At 30.3% G+C, this 13,259-nt stretch overlaps 1 protein-coding gene across 3 annotated transcripts in view; it reads right to left on the reverse strand.

Moving 5' to 3' along the window:
* Elk (Eag-like K[+] channel) overlaps positions 1 to 13,259 on the reverse strand; it is a 40,393-nt gene that overhangs the window by 20,173 nt on the left and 6,961 nt on the right. The gene's annotated exons all lie outside the window — the stretch shown is intronic.

Raw genomic sequence — 13,259 nt, forward strand, 5'->3', positions numbered from 1 at the left:
AAGTAATATGGTTAAAAACACGCTTTAAAAAATTGTAAAAGTTATTAATAAGTTTATTTTATAGATTGATTCGTTAAATGCAAAATTAAACGTTTTGTTTATGACATGAAAAAAAAAACATTGAAATGGTTTAATATTTGCATCATCATATTTAATTTGTCGATATAAAATTTATAAATTTCTCTTCAACATTACAACGTATATTGGAAAAATATATTATAGATTAATATTTGTTTATTTCTTAGGTTTGAAAGAAATTTTATAGAAACTTTACAGTATAATAATGTCGTGCATATAAAATACAAATTTTATATAACAATATCTTCCTTAGTATTCCTAATTAATCTTTATCTAATAATTTGATTTGATAGCTAAATTTTTGTAATAATTGCACAAGATTGTAAATTATGTCTTTAAACTTATTTTATTTCCTCCTTAAATCTATTTTTTGAATTTTCTTTGGTCTTTTCCTGTTCTTATACAATTTTCTTTATTTAATTGATTCCCTCTCTTTTTTTTCTCTCCAAAGACTTGATTCATTCTTGTACTATTTCCTATTTCCACACAATTTGTTGCTAAATACTTTAACGTTTCGATTACACTCTGACGTATCCTATAAATATTCTTTTTCTATTCACGCCAAAAATTTATTACAGAGTTTTTCATTTCTATATCTAAATTTAGCAATAATTTTTTCCATATTTTCAACTTAAAGTTTCTCTAGCAAATTTTCTTTGCCCTATACTCCATGCCTGTTTTATAGCACATATAGCTTTTTTAACTATTTTCTTAATATATATATATATATATATATATATATATATATATATATATATGTCGGTTTCATTATTTTTTATAATAGATAACATAAATATTTAAAATGACCGATCTCCTCTATCTCAATTTTATTTCAGTCATTATTCTATTTTCGTTCTTCCATCCTCTTTTTTAAGAATTATTTTAAGAATTATCACTTTCAATTATTTTAAACATTAAGAATTAATTTCTTTTTTCCAAAAATGTCGTGAAACATTTCAATATTTCCCTCAACTCATTTGCTTTCTTCGCTAGCAACATTATATAATCGGGAAAAATATGTTTTACAAAGTGCCAAAGTGTTTTTTATTCCAATTTTACATATTCCTTTTTTCCAACATCCTCTTTTAATCCTGTTTGCAGAATATTTGCTCGTACACCGTAAATAAATGCGTATAGAAGCTTTATACGATGCGAAAGCGTACCTAAAAATCTGACATTTTCATCAAACACGATCTAAAGGAAAGGATGTAGTTTTCCCCTAGAGATATATTTTTAGCCATTAACCCTTTACGGTTCAACTTCCCCCATTATTCGTGCTAATTTCCATTTTCCGCCTCGCATGAGGGGGGTAGCCTTAATCACATCAAACGATGCGGCGCCGTTTCCGGACTGACTGTCTTACAATCGGCTCAGAATCGTGACAAAAATATATAATGTACAACCTGCATTAGTTTAATGCATGCAAATGATTCTCGCATTAATTGCAACCCGAAAGGGAAAGACATATACAGGGTGTTTCATTTTAATCGTCCCAGGCAAATATCTCGAAAAATATGGAAATTATGAAAAAATGTTTCGGACAAAAGTTGTATGGTTTCGAAGGGGCCATAAGATGGTACCATTGGTTTGACCTTGAAGAGTCATTTGAAGGTCACGTGAAGGTCACTTCAATTTTTTTAAATGGAACACCCTATATATTTTTGCACATTCTTGTAGCTTATCTCAAGAGCTTTCCAAAACACTATAATTAAGTACCTTTTTGTTAAGTACTTTTTGAGTTATGAGGCTTGAAATAATTTCTTAATTTTACATAAACCATAAAATATCTTGTAAAATATTCATTTTTCGATTATCTTACCTTAATACTTTTATGTACAAAATAATGAGAGGAATCAATTTGTGTAAAGAAAACACATAGTTGTTTTGAAGAAGAAATATGTAATTTGCAATTAACAATTCCATATTATTTCTTAAAAACAGGTAGGTTCCATTTAAGGCGACCTTTATGTGACCTTCAAATGACTGTTCAAGGTCAAACCAACGTTACTATCTTATGGCCCCCTCGAAACCATACAACTTTTGTCCGAAACATTTTTTCATAATTTCCATATTTTTCGAGATATTTGCCTGGGGCGATTAAAATGAAACACCCTGTATATCACACGCTTTATTTACATTAAAACAAATGTTTTGATCATGTAGGTAGATATCTCTCCCCCCTTCTCTCTCTCTCTCTCTCTCTCTCTCTCTCTCTCTCTCTCTCTCAATTATTCTCTCTAAATAAATCAACAAAAATTTATCGTTATTTTTCATCTGCTAGAACATTGTTTGTAACATGTGGAATTTATAGCAGCAAATTCTAATAATACATTGAATAAATATGAGTTTCAATATCAACTTTCAATACTCCAGCTAAAACGATCTTTGTGAGAAATGAATTTATGTACCACAGTTAAACTTTATGCAAATATTATTGATCGACAAATATGATTAATTTCTTCATAAGAGCCACAGAAGCCATTTTTTTCAAATTTCACTAACTGTTCAGATAAATTCTGCCATTTATAGATTGATTAAATACTAAACATATATATGAGGGATATCACAGTATTTTATAATCATTTATCTACTTTAATTAATTTTTCACAGAGAATTGTTGAGAATAATTATAAAACGATTTTTTTAATGTGGGAGAAATTACGTCGCATCATTCATTAACTCTGAACTCTCGCTGGTCCTGGCATTCGTAGGCGTAGCAACTTCCACATTCGTGCGACACAAACTCATTTTACTAACAAAATTTACGCTTGGGAAGATGTATATATTTACAAAACGATCATGTTTATCGTAATTATCGTCATTAATTTGAATGAAATAATTAAATTGCATGTCACGAGTTATGCAAATAATACAGGGGATAGACAAAATAATGTAAACGCCTAAAAAATACACTATATTTACTCTTTTCCAAAACTGCTCATAGTGGTTCGATGATAATTTAAATCGGATAATTGTGCTGGACAGAGAAGATATTAAAGTTCATTTTGATGCTGTTCAAATCAAGATTGAACTTTTCTAGCTGTGTGTATGGGTGCGTTACCATCTTGAAAAATGACATTATTTGAGAGAAGAATGGGACAATATTCAACTGGAGACTACTCAAAAATTATATAATTCTACTCCAAGGAGAATTGAAGCTGTATTAAAGACAAATGGTGGCCGAATATATTATTAATAAATAAATATAGTATTTAATTTTCAGATATTCACATTATTTTCTCTATCCTCTGTTTGCTTATTTTCAATGAGGACTCGAATTGTGGTACGTAACATATATAATGTTCGAAGCAAGCGCAGCATGCGTAGCAAAATATCCAGTATAATAAATATAGTGATAAATAAAATATCGTAAAACATACTCGCACATTTTAATATTTAAAGTGACATAACATCTTTATTGTAAATAAGAGATACAACATGATTTGGCACGACGGAAGATAATGGAAACAGGAAAGAATTTCCAGATTAAATGCAATATTAAAAAATAGCATCGTTTTTACCCTTAGAGATTACTATGACGTCAGAGTCATTGACAAAGCTATCGTTCAAGCAACTGGATAATCAGCTATGCAACATTTGCGTCATGCATTTTTTTCTGATATATCATCAGCATTTTGATTTTATACATATACATGTATGTATTTTATATCATTTTATAAAATTTTTAGATTAATATTTTAAAATGTCTATTTCTGAAATATAAAGTTAGGAACGTTAATCTGAAAGTTGATTAAATGGTAAATCGATTGCAAACTTCCAAACGATTATTAGTGCGACGGGCAAACGAGTCGCTCGGGGAAAAGTCTGCGTGTAGTTTCGCTTCAGAAGTAACACCAAATAATTACGGAGATCCCAAAGGGACTTTCGAACTCTGAATAAATTGCGTAAGTTATAGTTGGAACGGCTCATCGAACGAAATAACTAATTACTTCGTATCAGAGCATCGGTCGTTTTTCGAAAGGAAGCTTTCCATTCGCGCATTAACAATTGAACTCGATCAACGACTTCTCTTTATCTAATTTTTAAATAGATCCTGTAGGATTCAAGCGAGATTTTCCTCTAAGCGCAATCGGATTTTTAAATGTTTCTAAAGAGATGTATCAAGCACATCGACGCAATAAAAAATGTGAAGTTTTCTGCATTTTTAAAATTTGTTTCTTCGATAATTGAAGCTTATAATATAAATAATCTAAAAATTTGAAAAATTGTCGATTTATAATAATAAAAAGAGAAATATATTTCTCAAACAAAAATTCCAATTTACCTGGAATTTCATTGGATGATTATCCCTTTAATTAGTTCATTAATTTAATATATTCGCAATATTTCGAATTTTGCTAGATTGGTAAAAAAATATTTATCAGCTATGCACTCTCTATCGTCAATTATGACATTCCCGTAATAATTGTTATAAATGCATCGTAATGAAAAAATCCTTTGTGAGAAATTTTAAAGATAGAGAGTTGATTATAAATAATAAAATTATTAAAAAAGATTTAGATATTAAAATTATTAAAAATTCAAATAAAATAATTCAATAAGATAAAGACAAAAAACATGTTATTATTAATACTTATATAGGAAAGGAAAGAAGCGCGTAATCTATAATATTTTCATATTTGATGTTATATATATAGTTTCAACAAAAAACAACTTTACGTGCAAATTGAATTACAACAATAATTTTAAGATAATTAGCGGCGAATTATTAATGAAAATAGAGACTAACACGCGATATGTTCGTTGCTATTATCTGTTGCAGTCACGTTTTCTACATTGTCTTTAGCTCACAGAATATCCATGTGGATTTAAATATACGTGATATTCAGTCAAAAATAATAAATAAATAATTACTTTACATAGTATTAGTTTCAATCGTATTTTAATATTTATTTGCAATATTATCATGAGTATCATAGAAGTAACACAAAGTATAGATACTAGATCTAGAATCTTGCGTAAGCCTCATCACGTTTTGCGGATTTAATTATAAGTAAATTTAAATAAGGATAAAATTTAAAAGGATAATCAGTGACAAAATTTCCCCTTGAATTTGCATGAAAAACATTCCAATCAAAAAAAAAGGAAAATTCAAAGCACGAACTTGGAAGTTTGTACTGTCGTAAAGAGATTGGGGGAGAGATTGACGACGTTCAAATGGGTACGTACTTATTATATCTGAGACTTATAAAGTTGGCGATGTGTATATATGTGTGAGTGCGACCGTGCGACCGCTTGGTGACATTGTCTCATTAGTTGTGCCCAAAATACCAAATTGGTTCGAAACATCCGCTATGAAGCAATTTAACTTAAACAATACTCATTTTCGAGTTTACAGAGCATTCTTGCGGGGTTAAAATACATTATCAGCGCAGACCGCGGATCGATATTATATACATATAGTCTCTTCTCGATATTACGTGAACGGTTATTGACCTATCCAAGGAGTACTATCCCCTATTGTTTTCCATGTTCGCCTTCTATTTCCGAGATGTAACAGTGGATGCACAATTCACGTTACAGATGTAGATAGTAAGTGACATAGATCTACATCTGCAGTTCGACAAGTGCAAATTAACTCGAAAACGGAACAATGTCACCCTCGCTATCTCCGAAGTACATTTGATAACTTATTACCAAACTCTTATTATTAGTTGGAGTGATTTATATATGTATATATTAGGTTTATATACAGGGGATAGACAAAATAATGTGAACATCTCAAAATTAAATACATAAAAAATATATATATGTATATGTATAAAATCAAATTACTGATGATATATCAAAAAAAAAAAAATGCATGACGCAAATGTTGCATAGCTGATTATCCAGTTGCTTGAACGATAGCTTTGTCAATGACTCTGACGTCATAGTAATCTCTAAGGGTAAAAACGATGCTACTTTTTAATATTGCATTTAGCCTTGAAATTCTTTCCTGTTTCCATTATCTTCCGTCGTGCCCAATCATGTTGTATCTCTTATTTACAATAAAGATGTTATGTCACTTTAAATATTAAAATGTGCGAGTATGTTTTACGATATTTTATTTATCACTATATTTATTATACTGGATATTTTGCTACGCATGCTGCGCTTGCTTCGAACATTATATATGTTACGTACCACAATTCGAGTCCTCATTGAAAATAAGCAAACAGAGGATAGAGAAAATAATGTGAATATCTGAAAATTAAATATTATATTTGTTTATTAATAATATATTCGGCCACCATTTGTCTTTAATACAGCTTCAATTCTCCTTGGAATAGAATTATATAATTTTTGAGTAGTCTCCAGTTGAATATTGTCCCATTCTTCTCTCAAATAATGTCATTTTTCAAGATGGTAACGCACCCATACACACAGCTAGAAAAATTCAATCTTGATTTGAACAGCGTCAAAATGAACTTTAATATCTTCTCTGACCAGCACAATTATTCGATTTAAATATCATCGAACCATTATGAGCAGTTTTGGAAAAGAAAATGAGAAGCAGATTTTCTTCTCTAAAGCAATTGACAGATATTTTGGTAAAAGAACTGGGACAATATTCCACTGGAGACTATTAAAAAAATTATATGATTCTATTCCAAAGAGAATTGAAGCTGTATTGAAGGCAAATATCTTATTAAGAAACACAAATATAGTGCTTTTTTCAGGTCACATTATTTTATCTACCCCCTGTATGTATAAGCATATTTACTACATATATACTGCAAATTCTATCTTATATATACTGCAAATTTAATTAAAAGACGGCGATGGTTTTCATTCGGACGTCTCATTCACGATTACATTCCATGCAACTCGTGATTCATGTACGAGGGAGTATTGTAGAGATACATCACGTTAAATATCACATTGATTTTAATTAAGCATTTAGATAATTATTCGTATCAGCTTTACAGATTGCAATATTTTTTTTTATTTACATGTTGATATTTTTCATATCAATATGTATCATGCGTTTCACTTATCAATTTTTAAAATATTAAACGGAATATATTATATGATTATATGTATTTTTTTTCTAATAAGAAGACAAAATTTTGATTATACAGGAGAGATATTGACGCATACAAATTTTCCGCTTATCAAGATAATTTCAAGGGCGGAAGAAAGATTTATTATTCACGCGAGTTTATTACAAGCGATGCTTGGCAATCCCTGCTAGGGGAACAATGAATAGTCGGTTTTAATCTTACCTTCACAAAACTTCGAATACGAGGGAGAGAAGAGATACGTCAAATATTATCTTCGTATCGCGGCTTAAATCGATTTTCATTTTCTATCGCATCGTCGCAAATCTTTTAAACACAAAAATTTCAAATTTTATCAAGTGATCTGAATTATATTTGCGTATAATTTTAACATAAACCTTAACTATACAATGAACACGTGTCTTATTCGAGAGATGAAAGTAAAAGAAATAATTTCGAAAAATGTTCTAATGAATAATGTAGCAAATTTTAAATTATTTTCAATACTAATTGTTAAAAAATGTTAATACTGCTACTTAATAATATGTATTTATTGTTGCTTAATAACATATTAAACTCAAAAATATAGTATTTAACAATCAATATTTTATAATATTACATATAATATTTAATCTCTCTATTATTAAACATTATAAAAGATTTTCAATACTTGCTATCGCTTGCTTTAACAATAATGACACGTTGAATTCAAATAAAATTTGTAATTTTAAAAAATTACAAATTTGGTAAACGCGAAATTAATAATAAAAGGTAGAATTAGTATTTCTCATTAGCCGAAAACAATTTTCATCCTGTTCGAGATAGCTTCCATCCAATCTATACAGTAATAGTTGCGTTCGATATCCTCGGTTTTCTCCTCACGAATAATAGCTCTCCCTTTGCATCACAATGTCTTCTTGGCGAGGATATCAAGAGATTAACCTTGGGAAACACGAGACCTAAAGCTATGGGATCCCGTGTGACCAACTTTATACCTTAGTATCGTCCAACATATTTCGTAGGATTCTTTTTCTGGGAAATGGGATTCTCCGATTCGTTTGCCATATATCGTTGGGTGTCCCCATTTTAATCCAATTTTTTTTTAACGATGACTGCGAATACGAACATTCTATATTTATAACTTCAATATCTACAATCACATGCAATATAATGTCTATTTGTATTGCTATAAATAACACAAAAAATTCAATTATAATGTTTGAGCATAAATTAGTTGAAAAATGGTTTAAAATTTTGTTTTGTAAATGATAAAACAGTAAAAATAATCTTGTTGAATTTTATCATAAAAATAAATGACTAGCTCTGAAATTAAATTATACCCCATTAATTCAGTTTGATTGATTCTTTTACTGTTACGTCTCCAATTATTTTCATGATTATTTTAATTGACTGTTTATCATTGCAATCTATAGAAAAATCTCAAGTAGATATGTGCATTGTTCATCGTTATCTATCTGCGTCAGTGCTCCATTATTATTTACGATAAGATACGAGTTATCCATATTTAGTAATCATCTCATTATCCTCGTCGCTTGGATCGATATCTAGATTGCTTTATACGCTTCCTATCTATCGAAGAGTATATTGCCGCCAACACAAAAAGGTTGTACATTGCATCAGCAAACCGCTGACATAATGTAATATATCCATGTATTATAATAAGTTAAACTTAACGTAAATTTTCTATTGAAGAATTAATTACATCGTAACTTTGTAAGAGTAGCATTGACAAACTTTGCACATGAATATAATATGTCCTCTGTTTGCATGCAGTTCTTCGAGTTTTAATTGATATTTTTTTTCAAATATATATACAGGATGTCCCATTTTAATGTCCCACCCCAAATAACTTTCTTATTTTTAATTTTAGAAAAAGATGTTTCAGACAAAAGTTGTATGGTTTCAAGGGGGACATAAGGTGGTGTCATTAGTTTGACCTTGAATAGTTACTTGAAGGTCACGTGAAGGCCACTTTCAATTTTTTAAATGGAATCGCCTACTTTTTATTACATATTCTTGCAGCTCATCTCGAGAGCTTTCCAAAACACTATAATTAAGTTAGTTTTCATTAAGTACTTTCCAAGTTATGAGGCTTGAAATCATTTCTTAATTTTACATAAACCGTAAAATATCTTGTAAAATATTCTTTTTTCGATTATCTTACCATAATACTTTTATGTACAAAATAATGAGAGAAATCAATTGGTGTAAAGAAAACACATAATTGTTTCGAAAAAAAAAATGTAATTGTTAATTGCAAATTACACTTTTTCTTTCGAAACAATTATGTGTTTTCTTTACACCAATTGATTCCTCTCATTATTTTGTACGTAAAAGTATTAAGGTAAGATAATCGAAAAATGAATATTTTACAAGATATTTTACGGTTTATGTAAAATTAAGAAATTATTTCAAGCCTCATAACTCAAAAAGTACTTAACGAAAAGGTACTTAATTATAGTGTTTTGGAAAGCTCTGGAGATAAGCTACAAGAATATGCAATGACAAATAGTAGGTTCCATTTAAGAAATTTAAGGTGACCTTTATGTGACCTTCAAATGACTGTTCAAGGTCAAACCAATGTTACTATCTTATGGCCCCCTCGAAACCATACAACTTTTGTCGAAAACATTTTTTCATAATTTCCATATTTTTCGAGATATTTGCCTGGGGCGATTAAAATAAAACACCCTGTATATATATACATATATATATATATATATATATATATATATATATATATATATGTGTGTGTGTGTGTGTGTGTGTCCCTATATCGTTAAAATATATTTTCATTCGTGTATCATAACCAACAATCAAATGTGAAACATTTGACATTTTATCAGCACAATCTCGCAGAAAATATTGGAGCGCACGTGAATTATATGATCGCAAATACAATTCAGATTGCAACGTTATTAATCCGCTTGGATGATTTTGTACGAATTATTTTCATTCTTAAGGTCTCTTTATTTATCCTTAAAATTATCGCTCGAAATTTTAAGAAAACGCACGTGTTTTAATTTTAAATGCAAAAAGATTAAACGGTGATTCAAGCTATTGTTAAATATTGATCGAACATTGTCGATGCGAGCCGTCTCATGTCGCGAGAAATGTAAATGATCGTAGCAATTAACGTGTTAGAGCGGCACTTTGAATAAGTAGAGACGCGAAGCACACAAAGCCTTGAAAATTATCGCTGCGACGTGTAGCACAGGGTGCTACACAAAACTTTTTGATATCACAAAGTGATATCGCCCGTAGATCGCTTGAAATTCGCTGTGCAAGTGCGTCAATGTCGAGCAATGCTCAAACGTTCAAACATTGTGACAGACGTGATAGCGATTCGGAACGGATACATGACCCGAGTACCCACTACCGAGTACAACTGGAAGCTGAAAACCGACCGAGATATTGGCTCACGCTTTGCGCCCGTTTGTGCACCTATCTCCTTTATGACGTTCGAATTCCCGTGCGTCTTTAAAGCGATTTTCAAGTCGAGAGCATTATGTGATGCGCCCTAGTTATTGGAAATTTATATTTCACATTACATTTGTGTACATAGTAAATGAGTGCCGCGTACGTGTAAAAACGCGTGTAAATATCATATATTTATAACATTTCATATATAAAGTTTGTACGTGTCTCATTTTCGAAATTGGAAATTAGAGAAATTATTAACGCATTTAGACGAGCAAGTGCACGCTTTCGCGATAAATATTCCAATTTTGAGTGCAAAATGTTTTGGAAAAAAAATGTTTCGCAATAAAAGAGAGGCTGGAATAGTCGAACAAAAAAAAAACCCTCGTTTTATATATCTTCATATATGAACATCGGCTGGATGTTAAAAATCAATAAAATAGGAATTTCGCCATTATATTTGAACTGTGTATATCATGTCGGGAGCTATAGTGAAATAGTAAGTAGTAACTGTCACGATTGTGCCAGCCGAAATTTATCGAACGAAAATTTCGGAAAACACACGAGCAGCTCCTTTCTTTGACAATGTGATAATGCGATAATTAATTTAATTCATAATAATTTAAAATTATATTCGCGATATTCCACGTCCTATACATTTACCAAAAATTATAACAATTAAAGCCAGAACCATCAGGACATTTTGACACAATAGGTAATAATAATAATAATAATAATAATTTTACGTACAAAAGATATTTAGTACATAATGCATATATATTTCGTGTTTCGTATATTTATAAATCGTATAATTATATAAATAATATCGTATTCAGATTCTACAATTGATACATGCAACAGATGCATAATATATGTATAGTGTGATAATATTAATATAATGCTAATAATAATTAATTATCACAGTTTGTTTTTCTTATATGCAGAGAATTTTACTTAATGTGTGTGATTATAACATATGTGATTTAGATGTATATCGTAAAAGATGTCACTTTATAATAATTGTCATTCGTCGCATATAAAATAATTTTAATTTCGTAAATTATGCGATATATTAATAATGACATATTTTAATATATATTTTAATATATATCAGAGATGTATTTCGTTTCTCGTACAAGTACTTTATAAGGACTAGAACGCAAATACGCAACTTTTGAAACAGAATGTTGTTCGTAATGTTCGATCGCGGCGCCGAAGTGAGATTAATATTGTATGCTTTACCGGCGGACGCATGGTAAAACGCAAGGTCGATGGTCGCAAAGTTTTATCACGTGTTCACTTAGCGAGGGGTTGTCCGTGGAGCGTGCATATAATGCGTCGATATAACAATCGAAAGAGAAAACGCAACATGACGAGAAGCACCTTCAATTTTGCCAAGAGGAATAATCATAAACAAATAATAATAAAATCGGTCACAATGCATATATTAACTTAGATATTTGAATATAATAAAATTATTATATAAATTATTATATAAATTATTATATAAATTATTATTATAATAATATATAATAAATTAAAAAAATATAGAAGGTGTCCCATTTTAAAAAACGCACCTCGATAATTCATCAACGAAGCATTTTCAGCAAAAATGTTTCAGACAAAAGTTGTACAGCTTCAAAGGGGACATAAGATGGTGTCATTAATTTGACCTTGAATGGTTACTTGAAGGTCACGTGAAGGTCAACTTGAAATTTTTAAATGAAACTCCCTATTTTTTATTATATATTCTTGTAGCTTATCTCGAGAGCTTTCCAAAACACTATAATAAAGTATTTTTTCATTGAGTACTTTTCGAGTTATGAGGCTTGAAATGATTTTTTAATTTTACATAAACCGTAAAATATCTTGTAAAATATTCATTTTTCGATTATCTTACCTTAATACTTTTATGCACAAAATAATGTGAGAAATCGATTGGTGTAAAAAAAACACATAGTGTTTTGGAAAGCTCTCGAGATAAGCTACAAGAATATGTAATAAAAAATAGGGAGTTCCATTTAAAAATTTCAAGTTGACCTTCACGTGACCTTCAAGTCCCACGTCAGTGACTATTCAAGGTCAAATTAATGACATCATCTTATGTCCCCCCTGAAACCATACAACTTTTGTCTGAAACATTTTTGCTGAAAATGCTTCGTTGAAGAATTATCGAGGTGAGTTTTTTAAAATGGGACAGCCTGTATAAAGAATATAACATATAAGAATAAGAATATAAAGAATAAAGAGACACAAGAATGTCAATCGCAGAGGATACAATTATGCTATACGACGAATTGAATGCATTGAACTTTTCGCAAGCGCAGGATTTCTCGGTATCGCGGATAAGGGAAAAAGTACGACGATACTTATTAAGGATGCAACTCTAACTGTAATTTGCTTAAGATGACGACATTGGCGATCCACCGCCTACTTCCCATAATTGGATTTCTCTCGTAGCTAGTAGGACTAAAGTTTATATCAGTGCCGGTACAACTTGACCCACGAAAGTTAGGTGTTAATTAACTTGTGGTTGCACGGGATGGGATAGAAATCGAGGGAAGATTCACACGGATAAGCGTTTAGGATGGAACGTGGGTACGATCAATCGCGTGCAGGAATGTCACGTTATATCGGTATGCAAAAATCTACGGGATACCCTAGAAAATTAATCTTTTCAATTTTGTCAAATTAGACAATACTGTCGCTAGAATTGCATGAGACTCAAAACAAAAC

The sequence above is a fragment of the Camponotus vicinus genome, unplaced genomic scaffold (genome assembly GCF_025532165.1).
Source record: "Camponotus vicinus isolate PSW18456_S1 unplaced genomic scaffold, iyCamVici1.0 SCAF_2, whole genome shotgun sequence".
NCBI lineage: Eukaryota > Metazoa > Arthropoda > Insecta > Hymenoptera > Formicidae > Camponotus > Camponotus vicinus.